Here is a 27,057-nt window from a genome sequence, read left to right as displayed (position 1 = left end):
ATACATATGTTCCCATATCCCCTCCCTCTTGCATCTCCCTCCCTCCCACCCTCCCCATCCCACCCCTCCAGGTGGTCACAAAGCACTGGGCTGATCTCCCTGCGCTATGCAGCTGCTTCCCACTAGCTATCTATTTTACATTTGGTAGTGTATACATGTCCATGACACTCCCTCACCCTGTCACATCTCACCCCTCCCCCTCCCCATATCCTCAAGTCCATTCTCTAGTAGGTCTGTGTCTTCTTTATTCCCGTCTTGCCACTAGGTTCTTCATGACCTTTTTTTTTTTTTTTCCTTAGATTCCATATATATGTCTTAGCATACTGTATTTCTTTTTCTCTTTCTGACTTACTTCACTCTGTATGACAGACTCTAACTCCATCCACCTCATTACAAATACCTCCATTTCATTTCTTTTTATGGCTGAGTAATATCCCATTGTATATATGTGCCACATCTTCTTTATCCATTCATCCGATGATGGACACTTAGGTTGCTTCCATGTCCTGGCTATTGTAAATAGAGCTGCAATGAACATTTTGGTACATGACTCTTTTTGAATTATGGTTTTCTCAGGGTATATGCCCAGTAGTGGGATTGCTGGGTCATATGGTAGTTCTATTTTTAGTTTTTTAAGGAACCTCCATACTGTTCTCCATAGTGGCTGTATCTTTTGAGCGAGTGAAACTGACACAGGGAAGCCGTGGCAGGAGAGGAGCAAAATTTGATCATAGTGGATATGTGGGGCTTGTAGCTGCCATACTGGTTCATGAGCTCCCTGTGAAGTCTCCCCAGGGACATCCAAGCATACTTGGTTGGGAGGGGGCTTTTCCAGAAAGCAGTCTGTTTGGGCTGCTGTAACAACATATCATGCACTAGGGTGGCTTACGAACAGTAGAAATTGATTTCTCACAGTTCCGGAGGCTGAGAAGTCCAATATCGGGGTGCCAACATGGTCAGGTTCTAGTGGAGGTCCGCTTCTAGGTTGCAGACTGCTGACTTCTGGCTGTGTCCTCACATGGTGGAAGAGGTCAGGGAGCTCTCTGGGGTCTCTTTTATAAAGCCCTAGTCCTAGTGATGAAAGCTCCGCCCTCATGGCCTATCACCTTCCAAAGGCTCCAGCTCCTAATGCCATCAGCTTGGGGGTTAGGATTCAACATATGCATTTCGAGGGGGACAAAAATATTCAGACCTCAGCACTGGTGACTCTGAATTAGCAGGTGGAGTTAAGAGCCAGGAAGTTTGGATTAACTTGACCTCATTCATATACCCCAGGAGACATTTGGTTCACAATAATAATTTGGGTTCTTTTTACTATCAAATAAGTAAATGATTATTTAACATCGAATAATCATTTCTTCACTTTGCTTTGGCACTGCAGAGCCAGCCACACTGCAGAGAAAATAACAGTGACTTTCTACCTGTTCACTTCACATGAGGGCAGTATTTGGTGCAGGAGAATATTGTGAAGCATCAGTTGATGATATGATATTGAAGAACAAATGAAGAAGAGAATTAATAATATTACTGCTTCATCCAAGCAGGTTTGCAAGGGCAGACTTGCTTCCTGCTGCCCTGACTTGCAAAATTATAGGTGTTAGAACTCGCCCTATGAATGAGTGTATCACTCCTCTTGGTGCATCACTTGTACATCATACGAGTGATATTTCGTGGCTCTGACCCTTAGATTCCTCCAGGTTGAGTAATAATTTATACTACTGGATGAATTTTTGCACCTGTAATTTATAAACTTGATCATTCTTACCCAGATCCTCGCCATCTCACCTCCTCATAGAGTCATGATTTAATAGCTCAGCTGTGAGGTAAGGTCTCAAATTACCAAAGCATTGTAACTTTTACCACAAATACTACAAGACATGCAGGAGGAAGTTAAGACCCCCAAAATCAGTTACACCTCATATATAGGTGTGAGCTAACTGCATGTGGACACTTTTGGAAGCTCGGTTCACTTTTTTGGGATGCTGGGAAGCCATTTAATGTGCCAGAAGAAATTTTGGGGTCGGTGAGATGGCATCCTAACGTTTTAAAAGTTAAGAGATTTTCCAAAGATACCTTAATCTATTTCCAGTGAGTTCCTGTGGCTCAATATAACAAATAATAACTGCCCAATTACACTTATCAAAATACATAAACCTGTTATATTGGGTAGTGAAGATCTAAATTTCATCCAGGATGCTATCTGCAGTTTGATTTCATTTGGAGGTAGTTTTCCTGGAGGATTTTGGGGGGAAGAAGGTCTCTTGTCTTGAGTTTCTTTTAAAAACAATTTCTCTCTGGGAAAAAAAATCTAAATTTTATATATATAAAAATGTGTGTGAGTCTTTCATTAGATTTCTAAAAATTGACCCTGAAAAAGGCAGAAATATAGATACCATTATATAGAGAGAAAGACTCTAATGAAAGATCTAATGAAACACATTTAATTAGGACATGGTCAGCTTTTTTTTTTTTTTTTTTTTTTTTTTAAATTTTAAGTGAACTTTATATCATAGAATAAACAATTTAGTATCTGTAATAAAACCCCCAAATATTAAAGAAAATGGAATTAGAGGGGAGGGGAAGGAAGGCTCCAGCGCTGCTGTAGGCACTGGGGCAGCTCCTAATTCGGCCCTGAAGGCTCTGCATGTGCTTGTGCTTGTGGCTGAGCTGGCAGCAGCTCCAGGGATCTTAAGGGAGGAACTGGCTCTAGCACCTGAGTAACTAGAAGAACTGGGTCTGCTGTGGTCTCTAATCCAGAACTGGAGCTGGATACACTCCGGGGCCACAGCTGGTGCCAAAGCATGATGGGCTCCAGAGCCAGGGGCAGTGCCCTCGCCGAGGTGGCTTCAGCTCTGAACTGAGGCTGTTGAGGAAACTGGCTGAAGTTGTAGAGGAAGCACTAGGACAGGTTTCTGTGATGATTCAGGCTCTGAAGATGGGAGGAGAGCTGTTGCTGGAACCTTCTCTGGATCAGGAATTGGAGCCTGTGTAGATGCTTTTTCTCCCTTTTGAGATTAAATGAGAGCTAGGGCATAAGCATGCCCTGGTTGTGGAATTGGAGCTGGCATATTCACTTGATCTTGTCTTTGAACTTAAGTGAGAGCTGTGGCTTGAGCTTGCTCTGGCTCTGGAGCTGTAGCGGGCAGCAGAGGTGCAGGTGGCTCTAGGTCTCAAGGTGTTTCCAGAGCTTGTTTTGGAGCCTGTGCTGTAGCTCATTTTCAGTTGGTGCAGGTGTCCGCCATCCTCATCAGAGTAAGGGAGGATGCATCCGTACCTGGGTGACTCCCCCTGCAGGTTTTACTTCAGGCTGGAGGTTGCTCCTCCCTGGGCCCTCAGTTCCTCCCCGACGGTGCTTGCCTTGGTTCGCAGGAGTTGTCAGTCTAGCCTGCTGGGCCCCAGTACTTGGCTAGGGGAAGTGGCAGGAGGCTGGGACCCCAGGCAACCTCAGGTGGTTAGCCTGGAGACTCCTCCTACCACCAGCTTGCAGGTGAGCCCAGAGGTCTCTGTCGCTCCATTGCGACCCGGGAAGAGGCCCCGCGGAGCTCCCAGAGCCTCTCCCTTCTGGTTTTCCAAGTGGAATTTAGAGAAGGAGAAAGAGGACATGGTCAGCTTTTATCTGAAATCCTGTATATACCATTGGGAACAAAGGTTTAGTTTATATGCAAGTGACCATGGGCAAATGAAACTCAGAAATGTGACATTTTAGAAGTTGTCAAGGATAAATTCTAGAAGTCAGAAGCTTAAAGAAGGATAAGATACAGTTTCACAAACTTATCCAAATGCCAATTATAATTTAATACTCTCCTTCTAGGAGTAAGCACTCCATTGGTAATTATTATCTTGAAATGAATTCATGAACATTAATTAAGCCCCCTCCAAGCAGGATGATTAAAAGACAGTTAATAAAAGACATTTAACACTTGTCAAATTTAGTAAACATATGTTGCTATTGAAACTTTTTGTTCATTTGCCAGATAGGTAAAAGGTACTTGACTGTTGCAGTATATCTTCTAGCAAAGGTTGTGTTTGGAGTTTGAAAGCGGCACCCTGGGAAACAGTGTGCTGTTACCATGGTCTTGGAATGTCATAATCCTGAATTCTGCAACCATCCTGCAGCCAAATGCCAGAGCAATTTTGGGCAAGCAACCTAATGCTTCAGCTCCTCTGGTTTCTAATCCCGTAATAAAACAAATATAATAATAACCTCTCTCAGCTTCTTAACACTCTTTCTACCCTTGGCTTCAAGGCCCTTCTTCACAATCTTTCTAATCTCTCCTTTTACTTTGCTCACTCTCAGTGGCAAAGCTAGTATATTTGACACCTGGACCAGATCATTTTTTTAAATGCCCTTTATTTCTATGCCAAAATTATTTCTGGTATCAATCATATAATAATCACAATGATCATCTTCTTCCCATTATTCTTTGGTCTTAAAATAAACAATTAAAAGAAATTTTGGTCTGGGCAAGATGGCTCGGACCCATTTCTCCCTGATTCCCCCTGCTAAGTACAACTATAAACCCCGGAAGGAACTTAAAAGGCAACCAAAGGAGCACTCTGAAATGTGGAAAGAGGAACTGTTTAGGGATCCCAGGAGAACAACACAGCGGCAGGATATCTTACATCTGTACCTCCCCTCAACAGAAGAAGGCCACCCAGGCCTAGCATTTCCAGACTCCCAACCTAGTAACACAGGGTAGCCCAGGTAGGCTCATTCCTCCATCAGATGAAATAGTAGGCCCTCTGACAACACCAGGTGAACCTGACAGCACTGACAAGGGGGGTGGATCAGGAGCCCCACTAGAAACAAGCAGCTAAAGGAAGTGCTCCTCTCTTTTGCCAGACCTGAGACTCGTCTCTCTTGCTGAGAGACACCTAGTGACACAGGTTGGCACTGGCAAGAGAGATTCTGCCACACACAACAAGCTGCCTGGCCCAGGAAACACTCTTCATCCCTATGGGCCCCCTGACTCCCTTCCTCCACGTAGAGACATCAGATGACCCTGCCTGGAGCAACCCCTTTGGCCCTCTCAGGCAACACCATCAGGGACCAGTGGGAGCCCCAGCAGCACCAGATAAACCAAGCACACCAAAAAAGTACTGCAGAGGCTGTGAAAAGTAAGCTGTCATTCAAACCACAATCCACAAAAGTAGGTCAGGACCTGCACGCTAAACCTAAACAGGCGACTACCTGCTAAAATAAAAGATTTAAATAGGAGCTAGAATTTAAATAGGAGCTAGAGTCTTACAACATAATAGTAAAAACGTCCAGGATACTATTTTTTTAAATAAATTTTATTTATATATTTATTTTTGGCTGCGTTGGGTCTCTGTTGCTGTGCGCAGGCTTTCTCTAGTTGAGGCGAGTGGGGGCTACTCTTCATTGCGGTGCGCGGGCTTCTCATTGCGGTGGCTTCTCTTGTTGCGGAGCACGGGCTCTAGGTGCACAGGCTTCAGCAGTTGTGGCTCACGGGTTCTAGAGCGCAGGCTCAGTAACTGTGGCGCACGGGCTTAGTTTCTCCGCAGCATGTGGGATCTTCCCGGACCAGGGCTCGAACCCGTGTCCCCTGCATTGCCCGGTGGATTCTTAACCACTGCGCCACCAGGGAAGCCCCAGGATACTATTGAAAATCACTCATCAGGGAATTCCCTGGTGGTCTAGTGGTTAGGACTCTGGCTTCCACTGCAGGGGGCACAGGTCAATCCCTGGTCAGGGAACTAAGATCCCACATGCTGTGCGGTGCAGCCAGAAAAAAAAGAAAATCACCCATCATATCAAGAGCCAGGAAAATCAAAATATGATGTTGGAATTATCTGACAAGGAGTTTAAAGTAGCCATAACGATAACAATAACAAAACTTCAACAAGCAATAACAAATTCTCTTGAAACAATTGAAAAAATAGAAAATCTCAGCAAAGAGCTATGTTATGGAAAAGAATTAAATGGAAATCTTCTAACTGAAAAATATACCAAAATTTTTAAAACTTGCTTGATGGACTCAATAGTAGAGTAAATATGCCAGCAGCTAGAATCTATGAACTTGAGGAAAAATTAATAAAATTTACCCAATCTGAAAAAGACAGAAAATAGATTAGAAAAAAATGAAGAGACTCTTGGGGACCCGTGGAACAATAAGAAAAGATCCAACATTCATGTCATTGGAGTCCCAGAAGAAGAGGAGAGAGTGGGGCTGAAAGAATATTAGAAGAAGTAATGATGTAAAACACCCCAAATTTGGCAAAAGAAAACATAAAGATACAAGAATCTGAGCAAACCCCAAACAAGATAAATTCAAAGAAATTCATATTCACACACCATAGTTAAACCTCTGAAACCTAAAGGCAAAGATAAAATCTTGAAAGCAGCCAGAGAGAAATGATGATTACCTATCATCAGGGAACACCAATTCGAATGACAGTGGATTTCTCATCTGAAACCATGGAGGACAGAAGGAAGAGGTACAATGTGTTTCAAGTTCTGAAAGGAAGGAACTGCCAACCCAGAACATCCTTTAGGTGAGAAGGGGAATCAAGACATTCGAAGATGAAAAACATTAAGAGAATTTGTTACTACCAGACCTACTCTTAAATATTGGCAAAAGGATGTTCTTCAAGCAGAAAGGAGCTTATAAAAGAAGGAATCTTGAAGCATCAAGAAGGAAGAAAGTTAATTTTGTATCCTGAAACTTTACTTAATGTTTATTATTACTTCTAACAGTTTTTTGGTGGAGTCTGGGATTTTCTATATATAGGATCATGACATCTGCAAACAGAGACAATTATACTTCTTTTTTTCCAATGTAGATGCCTTTTATTTCTTCTTCTTGCCTAATTTCTCTGGCTAAGATTTCCAGTGCTTTCTTGAATAGAAGTGGTGAGAGTGGGCATCCTCTTCTTATTCCTGATCTTACAGGAATTGCATTTACCTTTTCACCCTTGAGTATGATGTTAGCTATGGGCTTGTCATATATGGCCTTTGTCATGTTGAGATACATTCCTTCTATACCTAATGTGTTGAGAGTTTTTATCATGAAAGGATGTTGAATTTTTTCAGATGCTTTTTCTATATATGTTGAGATGATGTGGTTTTTATCCTTCATTCTGTTAATGTGATGTTTATCACACTTATTGATTTGTGTGTGTTCAACTCTCTTGCATCCAAGGGATAAACTCCACTTGATCATGGTGAATGTTCCTTTTAACATGCTGTTGAATTCGGTTGCTAGTATTTTGTTGAAAACTTTTGCACTGTGTTCATCAAGAATATTGGCCTGTGATTTTCTTTTCTTGTAGTGTACTTGTCTGGCTTTGGTATCAGAGTAATGCTGGCATAATAAAATGAGTTTGGGAGTGTTCCTTCCTCCTCCTCAACTTTTTGAAAGAGTTTGAGAAGGATTGACATTAATTCTTCTTTAAATGGTTGATAGAATTCACCAGTGAAGCCATCTGGTCCTGGGATTTTCTTTGTTCAGAAGTTTTTTTATTACTGATTCAAACACCTTAATCATTATTGGTCTGTTCAGACTTTCTATTCATGATTCAGTCTTGGTAGGTTGTATGTTTCCAGAAATGTATCCATTTTTTCTAGGTTGTCCAATTCACTGGCACATAATTTTCATAGTAATCTCTTATGATCCTTTGTATTTCTGTGGTATCAGTTGTAATGTCTCCTCTTTCATTTATAATTTTGTTTGAGTCTTCTCTTTTTTTTCTTAGTCTAGCTAAAGGTTTTTCAATTTTATCTTCACAAAAAAACCTCTGTTTTATTGATCTTTTTATAGTTTTTCTAGTCTTTATTTCACTTATTTCTGCTCTTATCTTTATTACTTACTTCCTTGAACAACAGAAAGAGCAGAATATGGATGAATATGGATGAATACAATAGACTGTCCTTCTCATGAATTTTATAAGTTATATTTTACAATTGAAACAAAAACCATAACACCATCTGATACTCAAGACAAAGATATTTGAAAGCAATGAGAGTAAAAGGGACCTAATGGAAGTAAGATTTCCACACTTTACTTGAAGTGGCAAAATGCTGATCTTTGACAAAGAAGCAAATACAATGCAATGGAGAAAAGATAGTCTCTTCAACAAATGGTGCTGCTGCTATGTTTCCAGAGCCTAAACAGTGCCTGGCACATAATAGGTGCTCAACAAATATTTGTTAAATGAATAAATGAATGATTAAAAAAGGTCAAAGAATGAAACTTACTCCAATGCCAATGGACAATCCAGAACTCTAATGCCAATCAGCAATCCACTAGGCTTGAAAGATTATACTCCCTAATGGTGATTATTCTGTAATAAAATCATTTTTAAATTCTAAAACAAAAACAAAAACAAAAAAACAAATGGTGCTGGAACAACTGAACATCACATGCAAAAAAAAAAAAAATCACACAGACCTTACACCTTTCACAAAAATTAACTCAAAATGGATCCTATACCTAAATGTAAAATGCAAAACTATGAAACTCCCAGAAGATGACACAGGAGAAAACCTAGATGCCCTTGGAAATGGCAATGGCTTTTTAGATACAACACCAAAGGCACGATTCATGAAAGAAATAATTGGTAACCTTCATTATAAGTTAAAAGCTCTGCTTTGCAAAAGACAATGTCAAGAGAATTAGAAGGTAAGCCACAGCCTGGGAGAAAAGATCTACAAAAGTCACATCTGATAAAGGACAGTTATCCAAAATATACAAAGAACCCTTAAAATTCTACCATAAGAAAACAACCCAATTAAAAAATTGACCAAAGACCTTAACAGACACTTCACCAAAGAAGATATATAGACGGCAAACAAGCATATGAAAAGATGCTCCACATCGTATGTCATAAGGGAAATGCAAATTAGAACAACAATGAGATACCACTACACACCTATTAGAATGGCCAAAATCTGGAACACTAACAACACCAAATGCTGGTGAGGGTGTGGAGCAACAGGAATTCTCATACACTGCTGGTGGGAATGCAACATGGTACAGCTACTTTGGAAGATAATTTGGTGGTTTCTTACAAAATTAAACATACTCTTACCATAGGATCCAGCAACCCCACTCCTTGGTATTTACCCAAAAGAGCTAAAAACTTATGTCTACACAAAAACCTGCACTTGGATGTTTATAGCAGCTTTATTCATAATTGCCAAAACTCTGAAGCAACCAAGATGCCCTTCAGTAGTTGAACAGATAAATAAACTGTGGTACATCCAAACAATGGAATATTAGTCAGCACTAAAAAGAAGTGACCTATAGGCCATGAAAAGACATGGAGGAAGCTTAAATGCCTATTATTACGTGAAAGAAGCCAATCTGAAAAGGCTAAATATTGTATGATTCCAACTATATGACATTTTGGAAAAGGCAGAAACTATGGAGACGTTAAAAAAATCAGTGGTTACCAAGAGTTGGGGGTCAGAGGAGAGATGAATATGTGGAGCACAGAGGATTTTTAGGGCAGTGAGAATACTCTGTGTATTTATAACGATGGATACATGTCATTATACATTTGTCAAAATTCATAGAATGCACAACATCAAGAGTGAAATCTAAGGTAAATCATAGGCTTTGGGTGATTATGATATGTCAGTGTAGGTTCTCCAGTTGTAACAAATGTACCCCTCTTGTGGGTGATATTGATAATGGCAGAGGCTATGCATGTGTGAGGGAAGGAGGTATATGGGAAATCTCTGTACCTTCCTCTCAATTTTGTTGTGAACCTAAAACTGCTCTTAAAAAAAGTAAGTCTTTTCACAGACCTACTAGAGAATGGACTTGAGGATACGGGGGTGGGGGAAGGGTAAGCTGGGACAAAGTGAGAGAGTGGCATGGACATATATACACTACCAAATATAAAATAGATAGCTAGTGGGAAGCAGCTGCATAGCACAGGGAGATCAGCTCAGTGCTTTGTGACCACCTAGAGGGGTGGGATAGGGAGGGTGGGAGGGAGGGAGACGCAAGAGGGAAGAGATATGGGGACATATGTATATGTATAAGTGATTCACTTTGTTATAAAGCAGAAACTAACACACCATTGTAAAGCAATTATACTCCAATAAAGATGTTTAAAAAAAAAGCCTTTTAAAAAATAAATCAATGAAATCTATCATATCAATAGAATAAAGAAGAAAAAACAAATAATCAATATTAATTGATGCAGAAAATACATTTGACAAAATTTAACACTCATTCATGATACAAACTCTCAGCTTTGTTCTTTCTCAAGATTGCTTTGGCTATTTGGGGTCTTTTGTGGTTCCATACAAATTTCAGAATTGTTTATTCCATTTCTGTGGAAAATGCCATTGGAATTTTTATAGGGATTGCATTGAATCTGTAGATCACTTTAGTTAGTATGGACATTTTAACAATATTAATTCTTCCAATCCAAGAACATGGGATATCTTTCCATTTATTTGTGTCTTCTTTAGTTTCTTTTCATCATTGTCTTATAGTTTCCCATATATAGATTGTTCACCTCCTTGGTTAAATTTATTCCTGGGAATTCCCAGGCGATCCAATGGTTAAGACTCCACATTTTCACTGATGAGGGCCCAGGTTTGGTCCTTGGTCGGGGAACTAAGATCCCACAAGCCTCGTGGCACGGAAAAAAAAAAAAAAAAAAAATTTATTCCTAAGTATTTTCTTCTTTTTGCCTCTATTGTAACTGGGATTGTTTTCTTAATTTCTTTTTCAGATAGTTTGTTGTTAGAACAAACTGATTCTAGAAACACAACTGATTTTTATACATTGATTTTTTTATCTTGCAACTTTACTGAATTTATTAATTCTAACAGTTTTTTGGTGTAGTCTTTAGGGTTTCCTGTATATAAGATCATGTTATGTGCGAACAGAGACAATTTAATTTCTTCCTTTTGGATTTGGATGCCTTTTATTTCTTTTTCTTGTCTAATTGTTCTAGCTAGGACTTGCAGTACTATGTTGAATAGAAATAGTGAGAGTGGACACCGTTCTGTTATTCCTAATCTTAGAGGAAAAGCTTTTAGCTTTTCATTGTTGTGTATGATATTAACTGAAACACAGGGAAAAAGCTCCTTGACAGTGGTCTTGGCAGTGATTTTTTTTATATGACATCAAAAGCAAAAGCAATAAAAGCAAAAATAAACAAGCAGGAGTACATCAAACTAAAAAGCTTCTAGACAGCAAAGGAAACAATCAACATAATGAAAAGGCAACCCGTGGAATGGGAGAAAATATTTGCAAACCTTATATCTGAGGTATATAATATGAGAGGTTAATATCCAAAATATATAAGGATCTCACACAACTCAATAGCAAAAAAAAAAAAAAGAAAATCACAACCTGATTTAAAAATGGGCAAAGGATGTGAATAGACATTTTCCCAAGGAAGAAATACAGATAGCCAACACATATATGAAAAGATGCTCAACATCACTAATCGTCAGAGAAATGCAAATCAAAACCACGAGATATTGCCTCACATCTGTTAAGACAGCTATTATAAAAAATACAGCAGATAACAAATATAGGCAAGGGTGTGGAGAAAAGGGAACCCTCATGTACTGTTGGTGGGAATGTAAATTGGTGCAGCCATTATGGAAAACAGTATGGAGTTTCCTCAAAAAATTAAAAATAGAACTATCATATGAACTATCACTTCTGGGATTTGTTTGTCACTATTATGACATACATTTATTTTGTATTAAATAAAAGACACACACATAAATAAAATGCAAACAGTATGATTTAATTAATAAGTGAGTGAAAGTAATAAACTCACAATTCCCTTAGGTATACAAGTAGAAGTCACACAAATAAAAATGGCCCATCTCCCTAGTAATCAGTGAAATATAATTTAAAACAAAATGAGACAAATATTTTGATGTAGACTAGTAAGTACTCATAAGGCAAGTACTCTCAGAGCTCATATTTGGAGTTGTAAGTGGAACATCCTTTTTAAAATCAGTTTGGCAACATGTAAGTGTTTCTGTGTCTGCCCCAGAAATATTACAGCTGTGTATTTATTCTGAGAAATAATTATTAATAGGAAACATTGATATACACAAAGATACTAATTGTAGGGTTCTTTACAACAGCAGAATTTGGAAATAACCTACACTTCCAAAGTAGGGCAAAAGCTAAGTATATGGTGATGAATCCACTTAATAAAATTATTCATTGAACCATTGAAAATGTTTATTTTGATTATGTAATATTATTAGAATGCTATGGGAAATACTTACTAGTTGAAGATATTAAGAGACAAAAGCAGGACTAAAATTATATACAATATTATTTCACTTGAGTAAGTGCTATAAGGAGAAAAAATTGAAGGGAATATACAGATATTTGAGAGTGGGTGTGATTGAATGTTTATACTGAAGATAGAATAGCCTTTTACACTTATATTTAATTGTTAACGAATGTTACAGTGAAAAATCATTTTTAAAAGAATAAATTATATGTATTGTACAGTATTTCTACATTAAACATGAATATTTTCTAAAGCAATAATGTATTTTTTAAAAGGTCACCTCTATTTGCAAATAAAATGTTCGTTCTTCAAAAAAACAAAAACAACCACTATAAATCTCTAACGAGGACCCATCTAATAGGAGTGAAAGAGATAATCCAGGATGGTGGTAGTCTGCAATTTATGCAAATGCTCTTGTCAAGTTTGGGGGCAGTCTCTTTAAGGCAGGATGTCAGTGAAGGAGAAACCAGCTCTATCCTATACAGACAGCAATGTGGACCTCAGAGACTGATGGGGATGCTGGTGAGTGGGGTTTGGTGGTGGGGCTACATTTCCAATGCAAGTCATGAGAGCCATGCAGAGAAACAGACCCAGAAGCCTAATCCTAGGGCTGGGGCCAATGTGGGGGAGGGTCGTGGAGAGGATGACCTTGTGAATGCTGTGACCTGGTGAATGTGGCTGAGCGATGCCTCAGGGGCGCTGGGAGAAGCCAGCTTCATCTCAGATCCTCACACTGGTGCTCCGGCTCAGAAATTAGGCAGGGATAATCCTAGGAGTGAAGAGTATCAGAGATTCACCTGGAGGGGCCAAGGTAGGCAGGGGCTGATGGAGAGTAACCTCGTGAGAGCCCTTGGTTGTTGACCCGGCAGAGAGGCCACAAATGCAAAGGACAGTGATGAAAACTGCTAGCCCTCCTAGCCAGAGAGATTTTCACTCTTGCTCTCTTTGCCTCCTTCTATAAAATTGTTCTGTTCATAAAATTCTGTGCTTTGAGAAATTTCCCAACTGAAGAAAAATGAAATGATTGAAGTCCCTTCTGTATTATACATTGATGTCCTGTTCAAAATGAATGACCTTGCAACTCCTTTTACCCTTGAAATTATCGCAACAGAAACCTTGTCAATTCTGTTGGAGAGACTTGCCACTCTTGAATCGGACAAACCTGACAGTCCATCCACACACTGGAGCTCCAGGAGTGTGCAGTGCATTTTGTGGCATAAACCATTTGTGAAATTGATGGCTGTGTTCTCGTTTGTTTATAAGCTGCGTGCTAGCTAGGTCAGATAGGGTGTATCTATGGGATAGCTAGCTAATCACTCCCAACGGCCGATGGTTTGATGGCTGAGAAAGCCCTCAGTTGCTCTTCTTCCAAGAGACAACTGCAGAGATAGAATCTTGTCCTGACCACAGCACCAGGCACAGGGGACTGTGGTTTTCAGTGACTGGGGATATTAAGGGGCCACTGTGTGTTGTCCCCTTTAACATGAACACTCCTGCCTTGGAGTGTCTCAGCAGTTATTTTTTAGGATTGTTTTGGCTAATATTCTAATTGTCAATGCTCAATTACTCCAGGGCAACTTTGTCGATTTTTCCTTTCTTATTGGGAGATCAGTCTGGCTCATTTGTGAATGGATTTTTAAGAAAGGAAAAGGTGAGTCTGACACCTGGAAAGAGAAGAGGAGTTGGCAGGTGTAAAGGTGTGTGTGTGTATGTGTGTAGTTCTCTGAGCATCATTTTCCCCGTCGAAAGGCTGGGCGGTGTGGGACCATCTCTGAGCTAGCCATCCTTGGTCCTTTGTGTGCCAGTATTTCAACCACACTCCTGTCATAGTTGGCATTGTTATCCCATCCAGCAAATTAAGTTGCCTCTCCAAAACCAAATCTGGGTCTGTTTTCCACTTAACCAAAATCCACTGCCTTATTGTTTCATGCCCTGACTCCAACTCTCTCTCCCAGCTATAATTTTTGTTTCTGGTCCTTTCTTGGTGACGAATATGCATGCTACTCTGTCACATGCAACCTGGCTTCTCACTTGGCTTGTACAGGGCTCTCCATTGATTTGGACAAACCCTGAAAGCCTCAGGTGACGATCACCTGGCTTCAACCCCCAAACTCACTCAGTCCACATCCTCCCTCCACATGGAAAAAGAAAGTGCGTTTGACAGTTGTAAGACTTGTACAAGATGGGAAATATTGACGCTCCTTAGTAATAAGACCAAAGCACTTACTGAGTGAGGGGAGATAATCATGGATTTAACCGTTACTTTTTTTTAGATTTATTTTTAATATATTTATTTTTATTGAAGTATACTTGATTTACAATGTTTCAGGTGTACAGCAAAGTGATTCAGTTATACATATAACTATATTATATACATACAATATAACTATATATATATATTCTTTTCCAGTTTCTTTTCCGTTATAGGTTGTTACAAGATATTGAATATAGTCCCCTGTGCTATACAGTAGGTCCTTGTTGTTTATTTATTTTATACTTAGCGTGTAGCGTGTACCTGTTAATCCCAAACTCCTAATTTATCCCTCCCCACCTTTCCCCTTTGGTAACCGTAAATTTGTTTTCTATGTCCGTGAGTCTATTTCTGTTTTGTAAATAAGTTCCTTTGTATCATCTTTTTAGATTCCGCATATAAGTGATATCATATGGTATTTGTCCTTCTCTTTCTGACTTACTTCACTTAGTATGATAATCTCTAGGTCCATCCATGTTGCTGCAGATGGCATTATTTCATTCTTTTTTGTGGCTGAGTAATATTCCATTGTATATATGTACCACATCTTCTTTATCAAGTCCTCTGTCGATGGACATTTAGGTTGCTTCCATGTCTTTAACAATTACTTATCGAAGTCCTCCTACATAAAGAGAACTAAAGTAGGTTCTGTGGGAGATGTAAGCCATGGGTCCTCCCTTGATATTGACAGTCAAGTCAGAAAGACAAGACATAAGGGTGATGGCAGCTACTGCTGGTACAAGGGATCCAAGTCCAAAGAGAGAACCTTGCTGGCTCAAAGCCACTCAGAGCAGTGAGAGGACAGGAGATAGAAACAAATTCTGCTGACCCTGGGCGCAGGACTCTCAGCGCTCTGTCAGAGGCAGGAGAGTGCCTCCAAGGTGCTGCTAGTGTGAAAGCCACCACGTGCACAGTGGGCTTCCAAATTCAGCAGAAGCATGTACTTCAACCATGTTCTAGTTCAGATCATTTTCTGCACTTGTCTTCAATCAAATTAAAATATCAATTACTGACCTACTTCCTCCCTCCACTTATTTTTGTTAGATCTCTTGATTTCAGAACAGCCCTTACCCCTTATCTGGGACTCAAGCAAAACAAAACAAAACAAAAACAATCCTGTAATCCTGCATGTACGTCTTATGACGCTTTCAGTTGCAAGCAGTAGAGACCTGACTCGAAGAAGCTTTGCAGCAGTGTAATGATTTACGTAATAGGAAGTGCAAGTTCAGGCGGCTCCAGAGGTGGTTGGTTGTTCTAGTGGTTCAATCACATCCTCACAGTTCCAGGTTCTTTCTCTGTTTCTGTTGTGCTGCCTTGAGCATCAGCTCCCTCCTAGCATCATAGTGACCGTCCATCCTGGTTTGTTGGGAAAACCCAGTTTATGCCTTTTGCCCTGACATAATCAGTAACAGCAACCCCTTTCATCCTCAGTAGTGTCCCTGTTTAGATGATCAACTGTATGGTCACCTGCATCGTGTTCTTGCTACCAGTTGCAACTATGGTTACATTGTCTTCACGTCCATTGGGAGAGGGTGGTATTCTCTCCTGGAACGGTAAGAACTTACCCATAAAGCCTCCAGCAAATCTCTCCTCTCATCTGTTTGGTCCAAGTTATAGCAGGAGGGATGCAATTAGCCTCAGATCAAACAGACCCCACCCTAAAGTTAGGATCAAATTTAAGGTACATGATTTCATAGGAGAGGGATGGATACCTGAACAGCATTAGGTTTCTATCAGGAAAGAGGAATGGAGAATGCAGAATGGAGCAGCCACAAGCAATGCCCTTTATAATAAGCCTCCTTCTTACTCTTAACAATTTACCCAAATCCTCTGAAATCAAATGTCCTTCTGATTGAGACTAGACGGAGGTACAACTGGACTATGAGAGACTCCAATGCCTGGCAGGGACGGTACCTCATTACTCTGTGTGTTGTAGCATGTAGCTTATTACTGTAAAGTACTAGCTGTTTGAGATATGCTTGTCGATTGCCTAACTGAAGGACCACTCACAAACCCTTTGATTCACTCTTTGCTAAAATTATCAGAGATTTCACATGGACTCTACTATGGTCTTTGGATAAAATCAGGGCCTAAGAAATTACATATGACATCTCTGAATGAAGAATACTGAAGCCCCCATGCCGACCACATTAGAAGTCTCTGTTCTATCAAAATAGTCAAAACCTTTCCCTTACCCTGTGGCTCTGTATATTCCTTAGGTTAAAATGTCATTGCAGCTGGACTGTCTCTCTCAATGCTCTCCATCCTCTTTCCCGGAGCCTGGGTTGGATTTCAATCCTTTGTGATTTAATTACCCCTTGCATTTTTTACCAGTATTTGTCCCTTTTGCATTGTGACTATGTTTTCAAATGCCTGCCTCATTCAATCACTTAATCATCCAGTAAATATTCTTGACCAGAAGAAAATTTTTTAAAGCGTTTCAATTTTAAATACATTATTCAACTTCAGTAAAATATAGACCCCTTAAGAATTTCTTTTAAGCAGTGGACCCTTTCCCCCAGTCACATTCATACCCATGAGCATTAACTGACATCAACAACTTCATGGCTTCCAGGAACTCCTACAGAAATCCTCAACAGTGTTCATGCAGATCAGATCAAATCATGTTGACACGGCCCAGGGTGATGGGCTCAGCCATCAACTCAAGTCACGTGTGTCTTCTGCGGAGCTCATCAACACCCACTGCTTCGACCAACACCCAGAGCCCAGTAACTCCCAAATCTAGGTCTGCAGTTTAGATTTTGAACTCCAGACCTGCTCTTGCAAATGCCTATTGGACTTCTCTATGTGGCTACCCAACAAGTACTTCCAACTCAAGATGTCCTAACCAGAGCTCCCTGGAGCGCACACTGACGGTGCTTCACCCCCCTCCCTGGGATGCTACCATTTTAACGTGCTCCACAGACGTCCAGCTGCCAGTATCTTCTCCCTGTACCTGAGAAGGACTCGCTGCCTATGCTGGGTGGCAGGTCAAAAGTGCCAGAAACTCAGCACCCCCTGGGCCCTTAACCAGCTTCCTCACCTCTTGATGGAACAATTCTGAAGTGAGTGTTTTTCATCATGTCCAAGAGTTTGCCTGTGGGATTAAGCTCCAGCTGCCCATGGTAGAAATTGGCCTTGATAACATCCCCCCTATTGGCTGCCGCCCCTCTCTCTCCCTTCTCTACTCCCCTACCAGTGTTTCCTTCACTTTCACATTCAGGATCCGCTTCTGGGGGACCCTACAGCATTCATCATCTCCAGCCCCAAATCTGCTTCTCTTCCTAAGGACCTCTATCTCAGTGATCACACCCTCACCCACTGTGTCACCCAATTCAGAAAGTCAGGCGTGAGTTACTCCAACTCCTCCTGTTTCCTCCAGCACTAAGTCCTGTTGATTCTGTATCCCGAGTATCACTTGACTCAAGTTCTGATCCTTCATCTCTGCTGGCACTGCCTTGACTCAAACTCCGATCATGGCCACAGTCTCTCTCACCTGGTCTCCCTGCTGCCAATCTCACCCCCCTCCATTCAGCCCTTCACACCCAACACCAGAGTGAGCATTCCTCAACCCAAATCTTTCCTGGTCACTCCCTTGCTTAAAGTCCTTCAATGGCTCCCCATTGACTACAAGAAAAAGCTCCTTTACAGGACAGACCAGGGACCTCAACTGACCCCTAGCTTCCTCCACCCCGCTTTGCTGCTGTTCTCCACAGCCCCTGCTCCAGCCTCACAGAGTATTTGCAGCCTCCAGAACGTGCTTTGCATCCGAGCTTTGGTGCCTGCTGTTCACTTGTAATGACTTTTTCTTACTTTGAAAAACTCCCATTCATCTCTCACTGCTCTGCTCTTATCACCATCTCTATGCCATCTTTCCTGACTGCCCTGCTCCATGCCGCTCCCTATGCCTTCCCCCACAGTGACGGGCCCACTCCTTCGGGGTTCACCTAGCCTGTTTTATAACTCCTCATGTACATATAGTGTCACCTTGTATTATTAATAGTTTATTTACTGGCCTATGAGCTCCTTGAGGTCAGCAACATATGTTGACCATCTCTGTCACCGCAGTCCTTAGCTCAGTGACTGGCATACAGCAGACGCTTCATAGATGTTTATTGGACACGTGAATGAATCACTCGTCTGGCAAGTATGTGAAAACTAGATTATTAATAGATGCTGTATTAGAGAAGCAGGATATAGATCAAGAATCAGATCTGAAATGGGAACGTTCCTGAGTCCCTATTTAAAATCACCAAATATTTGAATTATAGATCTCAAAAATCACCCTGATCAACCCTGAAAGATTTTTTTGGTTCTTTCCTGCTGTTTGGGCATGTCCTTTCCTCCCTCCAGTTTCTGTATGAATGCAGTTCTTCCATATTAATGTCCTATTTCTGTCCCCAAACATCTCCTCCCCCCAATCCAGACCCTCCCTTATGGACTCCTCTTTTCCCCTTCTCTCTGCAAGGGCAGCCACAGTGAAAATACAGAGGGGTGCCACTGCACATTTCTCTGGAAATGGGGGCCATGATGCCTGTTTATTATGCATTAATCTGAATCAATATAGTCCTTCCTGAAAACACAAGCACCTCAAAGGGCAGCAAATATGAATCACAACTGCCAGTGAGGATCAAACATTAACCCAGGGCTGTGATGAGGCCAACAAAAGAAATAGGCTAGTAATTGCCTTCCAGGATATCAGTCCCTACCTTATACACACATACCCCCTCAACACACACAAAACCTTTATGGATCTTTCATCCATGAACTTGCCCGATTATAATTGGCCAGCTGTGTCTTTAGTTGTATTCAGGCTAGGTCCTGGCAACCGAGACCTCACATACCTGACCCAAAGACTCAGTTCTGAGATCTATAGAGGAAGTCTTTGGTTTCTGAAATGGTTGAAGACGAATTCGCAGACAAATATTTCCACAGGTATCATTAATGACTTGGAGCTGATTTAAAACTCCCAGAGCCTGACTGAAACAAGTAGGAACTGGTACTTTTTGTTGATATTCACTTCTATCAATTCTTAAACTTGCATTGTGTGTCTTTCTGCCCTTAAGTCGACTGGGTACTCCTTAGTTCAACTCTTTTTTTTCAAAAGAGGAAATTCAGTATCAAGGAATGGTACCATCAGGGCTGACTTCTCCCTTAGGACCAGTAGGCACGGTGCCTGAGGCCCAAAATACTTTTCAGGGCCTCAGGGAAATGTTTTCATTTCTTTTAAGATCAGAAGAAAATGTGATCTTTTAGGTCGAAGAAGTTGTTTTAATATATAATATTAATTCATTCGTCTTCACACCAATGCAGTCGTAAAATGTAATTTTTACTTTTTTTTCTATGGAGGAAAGAGTCCACAAGGCAAAGGGCCCACGAAAGGTATAACATGGCCCTGGTTTCTACCACATTATGCTTGCAACGCGACAAGGTTAGAGTAGAACCTTTCAAACACAAGTTCAGGTTCCCATACTAATCATGAACTTGCCAGACTGCTCTCTATGTACTGTACCCTGTGACCACCCCAAATTCTACAAGAGGGAACTCATAGCCACTACTCATGTGAGTGTTGAAACTCAAGGAGGTTTGAACACGCAAAGGACAGCTAGATTCAGACTGCTCTCAGCTCTGATTCAAGTAATTTCTTCTCTGCCCTTCTCTCTCAAATATCTGCATCCTGTTTTGATTACCAGAAAAAAAAAATCTTTTCACCTTTCGGGATTAATTAAACCAGTGGAGTTGCTTCCTTTGCCCTCTTAAAACATTTCTAGGATTTAGGTTTTTTTACTTTGTTTTAAAATGATCAATACTACTGCTGACACCTATGATTTATTTACTGGTTAGCGACCACATAGTCATCATCTGTGTAACGCCAGTTCTTAGCCCAGTGTCTGGCAAACACTAGGTGCTTAATAAATGTTAGATTAACAGATGAATCACCTTTCAGGCAAGTATGCGGAAATGAGATTATGTCTGTAGGCTAATTTTGTCTTTAATCATCTCACACCTTGTGAGAAGGATCTCCGACCTGTATCACAATTGGCATTTCAGGAGGTGGTCGCTGGGCCCTCACCACCTCTGCCGCCTCCATCCACCAGCCACTTCCTCCCTCCTGGGCTATGTTCTCTCTCCTCTGCATCCTGGGGTCTGAAATGGTCCCCAGCCCGCCGGGAGGCAGCAGGGTCCCCGCTCCGCCGGCTCTCCCCGGCGTCGGCCCCGCCCCCCGCGCCCCGGCACCCCTTCCTCCCGCCACCCCGTGCCTCCGACAGCCACGCCCTCCCCGTGGGCGAGATCACCTGTCCCTCCTCCGCCGCCGCCTCCTCGGGTACCCTTTCGCCCCCCTCCTGCTCCCCCTCCTCCGCCACCTCCCCCAAGCCCTCCCCTTCCCCGCCTCCTCCCACCCCTCGGTGTATATAGTAAAGGCCGGGCGCCGCACGCAGACACACTCGTCTGGACACAGGCGCACACACGCTCACGCACGACCGGCAGCAGCGGCGGCGACAGCAGCTCGGTGACAGCGGCGACGGCAGCTCCCACCGCTGCGCACCCCCTTCAGGCGGCCGGCGGCGAGGCCAGACCGGAGAGTTCCCGCACCCGCGACCACCCCTTGGCTTCCTGGAGGCGGCGGCCGCGATTGCAAGGTAGCGGCCGCGACGCCCCCGTGCGGGCCGGGGTACCCCCCCCGTGCCCTCCCCGCACGGACCTGCCACCGGGACGCAGGGGGCGCGCCGGGCTGGGCGCGCCTGGCGGGGCCCGGCGCCCGGGGAGGGGCCTGCTCCCGGAGGCAGGACGGCGCCCGGAGGCCGGGGCCAGCGGGGAGGGCCGGGCGGGGGCGGGGACGCGAGCCGAGGCCGCCACCCGCGCGGCGTCCCCGGGCCCCGCTCCTGCTCCCGGCGCCGCGCACTGGCCGGCGGGGCCGGGGCCGGCCGGGGAGGCGGCGCCGGGCGGCGGGGCGGGGGCCCCGAAGTGGGTTTCGGGCCGACACCGGCGCTGGCACCGGGCGCAGAGGGCGACGCGCGGCGGACTCCGCGCCCGGGCATCGCACCGGGCCGCCTTAGGCTCTGCCGCTCTGCCCCGGCCCGGAAAACGCGGCGCCTTCCAGGCCCTTCGAAAGATGGATTCTGTTGACGTATCTGGCGGCCCTGGCGAGCCGGGTGGAAAGTTGGGTTTTGCCAGATCTCACTGGGCTCGTCTTTGTGACGCTTGGCCAGCCCCGCATCCTCCCGGAGCTGGGTGAGTGTGCGTCGGCGCCCCGCGAGCCTTCGTGCCCCCCAATGCCCAGACCCGGGGTGGCCGCACCATCTCGGGCTTTCTGCCATGTTAGGCACCGAGCAGCCTTCTCGCTGCATTTTTGCGTGCGTTTCAGCGGTGCCTTGTGCTGCGGAGGGAGTTCTTGCCTTCCTCCGCGTTGGCTTTTTCGGGGTTGGGGTTATGCTCTGTGTGTTTGCTTGTTTGCCGTTTAAAGCCCGACTATTGTTCAGGATAAGCTCCGCCTGGGTGGGGAAATGGCATCCCACCACAGTTGCCGGCGAGGGGGTAGAAATGTTGCCAAACAGCTGCTGCTTTGTTTTTCCCTGTCAGAAGTCCCTGGAGTAGGTTTGGGGCACGACGGATGGATGCAGAGCGGGATGGGGCACGGAAGAAGAAGGTGGCTGTGGAGGAGCGAATTGTCACCCACCCCAAGGCACGCAGTCAGCTTCCCTCTCTGCCTGCCAAACTTTTATGAATATTCCTTTTGTGATGGGGGAAGCTTAATGAATTCAGCCCAGTTTTCCAGGGAAAAGCAACCCGGCTTTAACAATGGTTTGAGAACTTAATCAATGAGAAAGGCAGGGGGAGGAGGAGGAGACGCTGACACCGTATCGGGGATGTGGCTGCTTCTTACAGAGTCAGGTAGGGGAGAGGTGGGCAGGGCAGGGCGCAGCGCCTGGGTGGCCGCGTTGCCGGAACTGTCAGCATCTTTTACCTGTGCCCGCTGGAGCCACCCACCGTCGTAACCCACCTCACGGTCTACCCAGAACTCGGTGACGGGGCTTGAGGGGCCGTTCGCGGCGGTGCGGGGGCGGCCCCCCTCATCTGGCGTTTTTAAGGATGTGTAAATATTTTGCTGAGGATAAGTGACATCAACAGAATGATATTCCGCAGAGCCCGGGTGTGCAGCGATGATAAATAGATACGGCCAAACAAAGTTTTGATAACCGCGGATTCTCAGGCTGGCTCTGTTTCATTTGGGTCTTTGTTTTTGTTGGTTTAGCATTATCTCTCATCCTCTAGTGTGATCCCTTTATTTAGCTGATTCTTGGAAGCTGCTCTTTAGAACAGAGAGAAAAGCAGCCAGCAGGGAGAAAACAATTCTTAGCCTTGCATGCATCGGGCAAGGTTTTGTGTGCTTTTCCCAAGGAATCTCCCACCGTTTTCTAGACGTCTCTCTTCCTCCTTTTGCGTCATCAGAATCGTTTGTTGATTGACCAAGAGACTTTTGATAACTTTGAAAATGTGTTGTGATATGCCTTTGTTACAGTAGAGGGGTGGCAGCATGGGAGGAGGGCAGTGGGGAGGCTAGTGAGTGGCAGCCGCTCACCCGAGCAGCATTATGCCCCTACCCACTGTTTTGTCCTCGGTGTTTTCTTCTCAAAGGGGAACACAGGGAGCTGTGCTACTTTCTGAAGGCGGGGTGGCTGGAAGGCTATAAACCCGGTGGCATCCCCATTTCTCTGCCCCTTGGAAGCCCAGAGAAGCCACCTACCCCCCACCCCACACACAATATCCTGTGAATGGGCGCTTCCGCCTCATCCTGACAGATGCCCACTAGAGACATCGACAAGGTGGCCGGGCACCACGAGCCAAGTCAGACTGGATCTTGGGGTACTAGCTGCTTTGGCACCAGCCCATAGTACCATTCAGCCAGCCAGGGAGGTCCTTTATCAGGCAAAGAAGCCCCAGACCTCCAGAGGTGAGTTTTGGCCCAGGAAAATCTGCCCATCTGAGGAACAAATGAGAAAACAGCTTTCCAGGTGATGCCAGTTGCCAGTATGAGAACTTGGTTGATGGGCATTTGGTCAAGAACTGTAAAATAAATGAAAAGTCTTGTAGCCAGAAAGCAGAGCCACCAAGACAGGACCACTGAAATGGAAAAAAAAAAAAAAGAAAGAAAGAAAGAAAGAAAAAAGCTGGAAGGTGTGTGACGAGGTGTTGCTGGAAGCGCTATAGCACCAGAAGACCAATATAGCCCTAGCTATAATGACCTGAAAACTAGATAGGACGGGTCTCCCCAGAACCATTTGACCCAGAATGGAGGTATTCTGTACGTGGAGACATCCACACACAGTGTGCTCTGAATCTACAGTAAGAAAATAGCAAGTGTCTATTCTCTGGCTCCTTCTGTAACCTTAGATTCGGGGAAGGAGGGTAGTGGAGGGAAATAAGTCGAGAAGGAAATTAACATTTGTTGTTGCCCTCTGTCTGCCAGACACTTTACATGTGGGAAACCATGATGTAACAGAGGCATTATTTTACAGATAAGGAATCTGAGGCTCAGAGAAATTTCCAGTTGAGTGTCTGATTCCAGACTTTGGTGGTTATGACTTAAAGGGGCAACATGTTCCTCTACCCTTCCCCCAAGTCTCTTATTTATTTCTCCCAGAGACCGGAGTCCTCAGCCCCTACCAAATATAGTACCTAACTGGGGGAGGGGGGCACCAGTGAGGCAGCCCAGCCACCCAGGGTACATGCTTATGTGCCAAGTAGATAGACCCCAAATAGTCCTTAACCATTTCAGATGGAAAGACTGTGCCTTTTCATCTTGGAATTCCCAACACCCAACCACCATTGCTTAATGAATGAGAGTTGAGTGACTAAATGATGGAACTGATGGAGTGAATGGTGGTGGGAGGGAGCTGTAAGTTATTATCAAGGGAGACCAGCAGGGAGAAATCCAGAGATTTGTGTTTGGTTGGGGTCTCGGAGCGCCTGGTGTCATGCTGCAGCTCTAGCCCTGGGTAGTTCCAAGCCGACGAGCCCATGTGAGAAGAGCAGTAACATTCCCATCTTATACATGAGGAAACTGAGGATGAGACAGATTAAGTAATTAGCCATGGTGGGCCCAGAGGGTAGGTAAGGTATTTCTGACTCAACCGTCTCAAATAAACTCTAAATAAAAGTAAGGTGGGTTCTTGCTCTGCAACTGCACCATCAAAGCAAGTCTTTTAGCCCCCTTCCAACCAGATGGTGGCCTTTAACCCCCTAGAAATTCTGGGGCCGCTGGGCGAGCCAGGATTTGAATCCACATATGAGGTGTTTCTGACTCTGCTGCCTCCATGATCAGAATGTGAGGGGGACCTCAGAGAATGAGGCTCTTGAGGAAGGGGAAAGATGGCTAATTGCACTCTCCCGTGCACAAAAGCCTGTGTGGGACCCTGAATTAAGCTTGATTTGGGGATCAGGGTGACATCCTTGCTGTAGACTTGGCAGCACTTGTCTTTGGAGAATGCCTCTGATTACCACTTCTCCCTCCCACCTGACCGTCTGCCCGGACGCCCATCATTTCATTCTTTCCAGACTCAAGGCGTCTCCTTTGTGGCTCGCAATTTCTGATCAGCCTTTCAAGGCTACCGCTCTCCTGTGTTCTGATGGCAGCTGCTGAGGAGGTGATTTGGGTGGCCACGTTAGTACTTCTGGATTTCGCACATGACCCTCCTTCTCTCTCCAGCCAAGAACACTCATAGGAACACACATGCACGCGCAGACACAGGCGCACGTAATTTGATCATGTTTCTGTATCTGCTTCACCAAATTAGATTGCAAACCCAGAATTGTTATTGAAAGAACATACGTGACTTTGGTGATCTTCTGTCCCAGCCCCTGCCTTAAACAGATCTGAAGAGCTAAGATACAGGCTGCTCAAGCAGCAGATGCCTTAAGTAATGATTATACTCGCTGGCCTTGCCACCTCTGTGAGGGCGGCCCCCCACCTTGTCGGCATGGGCCCTGGGCCTTTCGTAAGAGCCCATTTTAATCTCCACTTAGAGGTAGGGCTGGGCTCCTACAACATCCCAATCCTTGCGGTTCCCATTTCTGCTGTGATTCTTATCGCCCATCCTGCTCACACGTCACTGTTCTTCCCACAGCTTTTTGAGTCTTTCAGCCCAGCACTGTCTAATAGAACTTTCTATGATGACGGAAATATTCTATACCTGCACCATCCCATATAGTAGCCACTAGTCACATGCGGCTTTTCAGCAGGTGAAAGGTGGCTAGTCCAAAGCAGGGTATGCTATGACGATAACGTACGCACGGGATTTCTAAGACTTAGTACAAAGAAAGAATGCAAAATAGCTCATTAATAATTTTTATATTGATTACGTGTTAAAACGATAATATTTTGAATATATTTGTTAAATAAGCTAGTGTTAAAATTAATGTCACCTGTTCCTTTTAATCTTTTTAATGTGCCCACTAGAAACTTTAAAATTACATACGTATTTCTATTAGGCAGCTCTGCTCTATCAGCCTGTGCCTTCAGCCTCATAGCACCTCCAGAAGTTTTGGGGGGCATAAACGCCCTCCATCCCCATGGCAGGTGGGAGGCATGGGACTGACTCAAGAGCCACAACAGTCTGGCATCAGGCAACTTTGATTATCAGTAGCTAAGGTGCCATTTTGGGGGTCCCCATCAAGCCTACCCATGAGCATGTTTGCTCAGTCACCTTCCATGAGGAATGTGGGCTCCTGAAACTGAATGGAGATGAGAGAGCAAGACAGGGGTAGGGTGGGCAGGGCTGGCCGTCCTTTCCTCCACCCCAGCCCACCCCAGGCCAGTGTCCTTGCCCACTGGAGAGCTGTCTCCCTCCTGAGCGACTGATTTCCTTGACACCTGCTCTAATAATATCCTTCCCGGGGATGTGTGTTTGGAGAGTAGTGTCCCAAGTAGACATCCTTGTGCTGCGAGCGGGTTATTTGGGTCCGGGGCCAGTCTTAAAGAAGAGAAAGGAAAAGAGGGGGACGCACATAGTCATTTCCTGACAGCTTGATGAAAGCAAGAGCCAGGGAATAAATGCAGTTTCTGCGAGAGAGACAGGATGAACACCAGGAAGGCCAGTTTTACACACACGTGGTGCCACCGATGAGGAGCCCTGAGCAAGGGGCAGTTCAGGAGGGTGGGGGAGGGCTCACAGCAGGCACTGTGGTCTTCCTGGGCCCTACTCTGGGCCCTGGGCATGGCCCGAGGAAACAGAAAGAGCTGGAATAATGAACTTGGGGCTTCGGTGATTTATAGGTCAGGCGCCTGTGGCTCTGGCTCCTGAGGGGGCTGCCCCCACAGGGGACCCTTGGCTGACCTCCTTGAGCTCCTCGGAAGGAGCTGGTTTTGTTTCCCATGGCAGAAGCAGACTGTTTACTGGAGCACAGGAAGAATCCGACATTCTGGCGAAAAATAATTCATTAACAGCCAGGGTATTACCAGTTCCCTGGAAAAGCTCCTCCAGCTGCACTGTAGCAACTGTTCTTTCTCAGCAGCGGAATTGGGCCTCACTGGCAGCCAAGGCTGGGTATGCTTG

At 44.2% G+C, this 27,057-nt stretch overlaps 1 protein-coding gene across 9 annotated transcripts in view; it reads left to right on the top strand.

Moving 5' to 3' along the window:
- The window catches only part of RAI2 (retinoic acid induced 2), a 397,723-nt gene that overhangs the window by 316,003 nt on the left and 54,663 nt on the right, over positions 1-27,057 (top strand). For 2 of the 9 annotated variants that reach the window (XM_059911413.1, XM_059911405.1), the window contains exon 1: positions 21,436-21,736. The exons of 6 other annotated variants lie outside the window; for them this stretch is intronic. The gene's annotated coding sequence lies outside the window, so the exon portion shown is untranslated. Of the gene's footprint in view, positions 1-20,960; positions 21,145-21,435; positions 21,737-27,057 lie in introns of those variants that run through there. One more of the 9 variants, XM_059911411.1, reaches the window with a different exon arrangement.

Source organism: Balaenoptera ricei, chromosome X, assembly GCF_028023285.1.
Source record: "Balaenoptera ricei isolate mBalRic1 chromosome X, mBalRic1.hap2, whole genome shotgun sequence".
NCBI classification, from domain to species: Eukaryota; Metazoa; Chordata; class Mammalia; order Artiodactyla; family Balaenopteridae; genus Balaenoptera; species Balaenoptera ricei.
The sequence above is the reverse complement of the archived record's forward strand: the minus strand, read 5'-3'. Positions and strand labels throughout refer to the sequence as shown.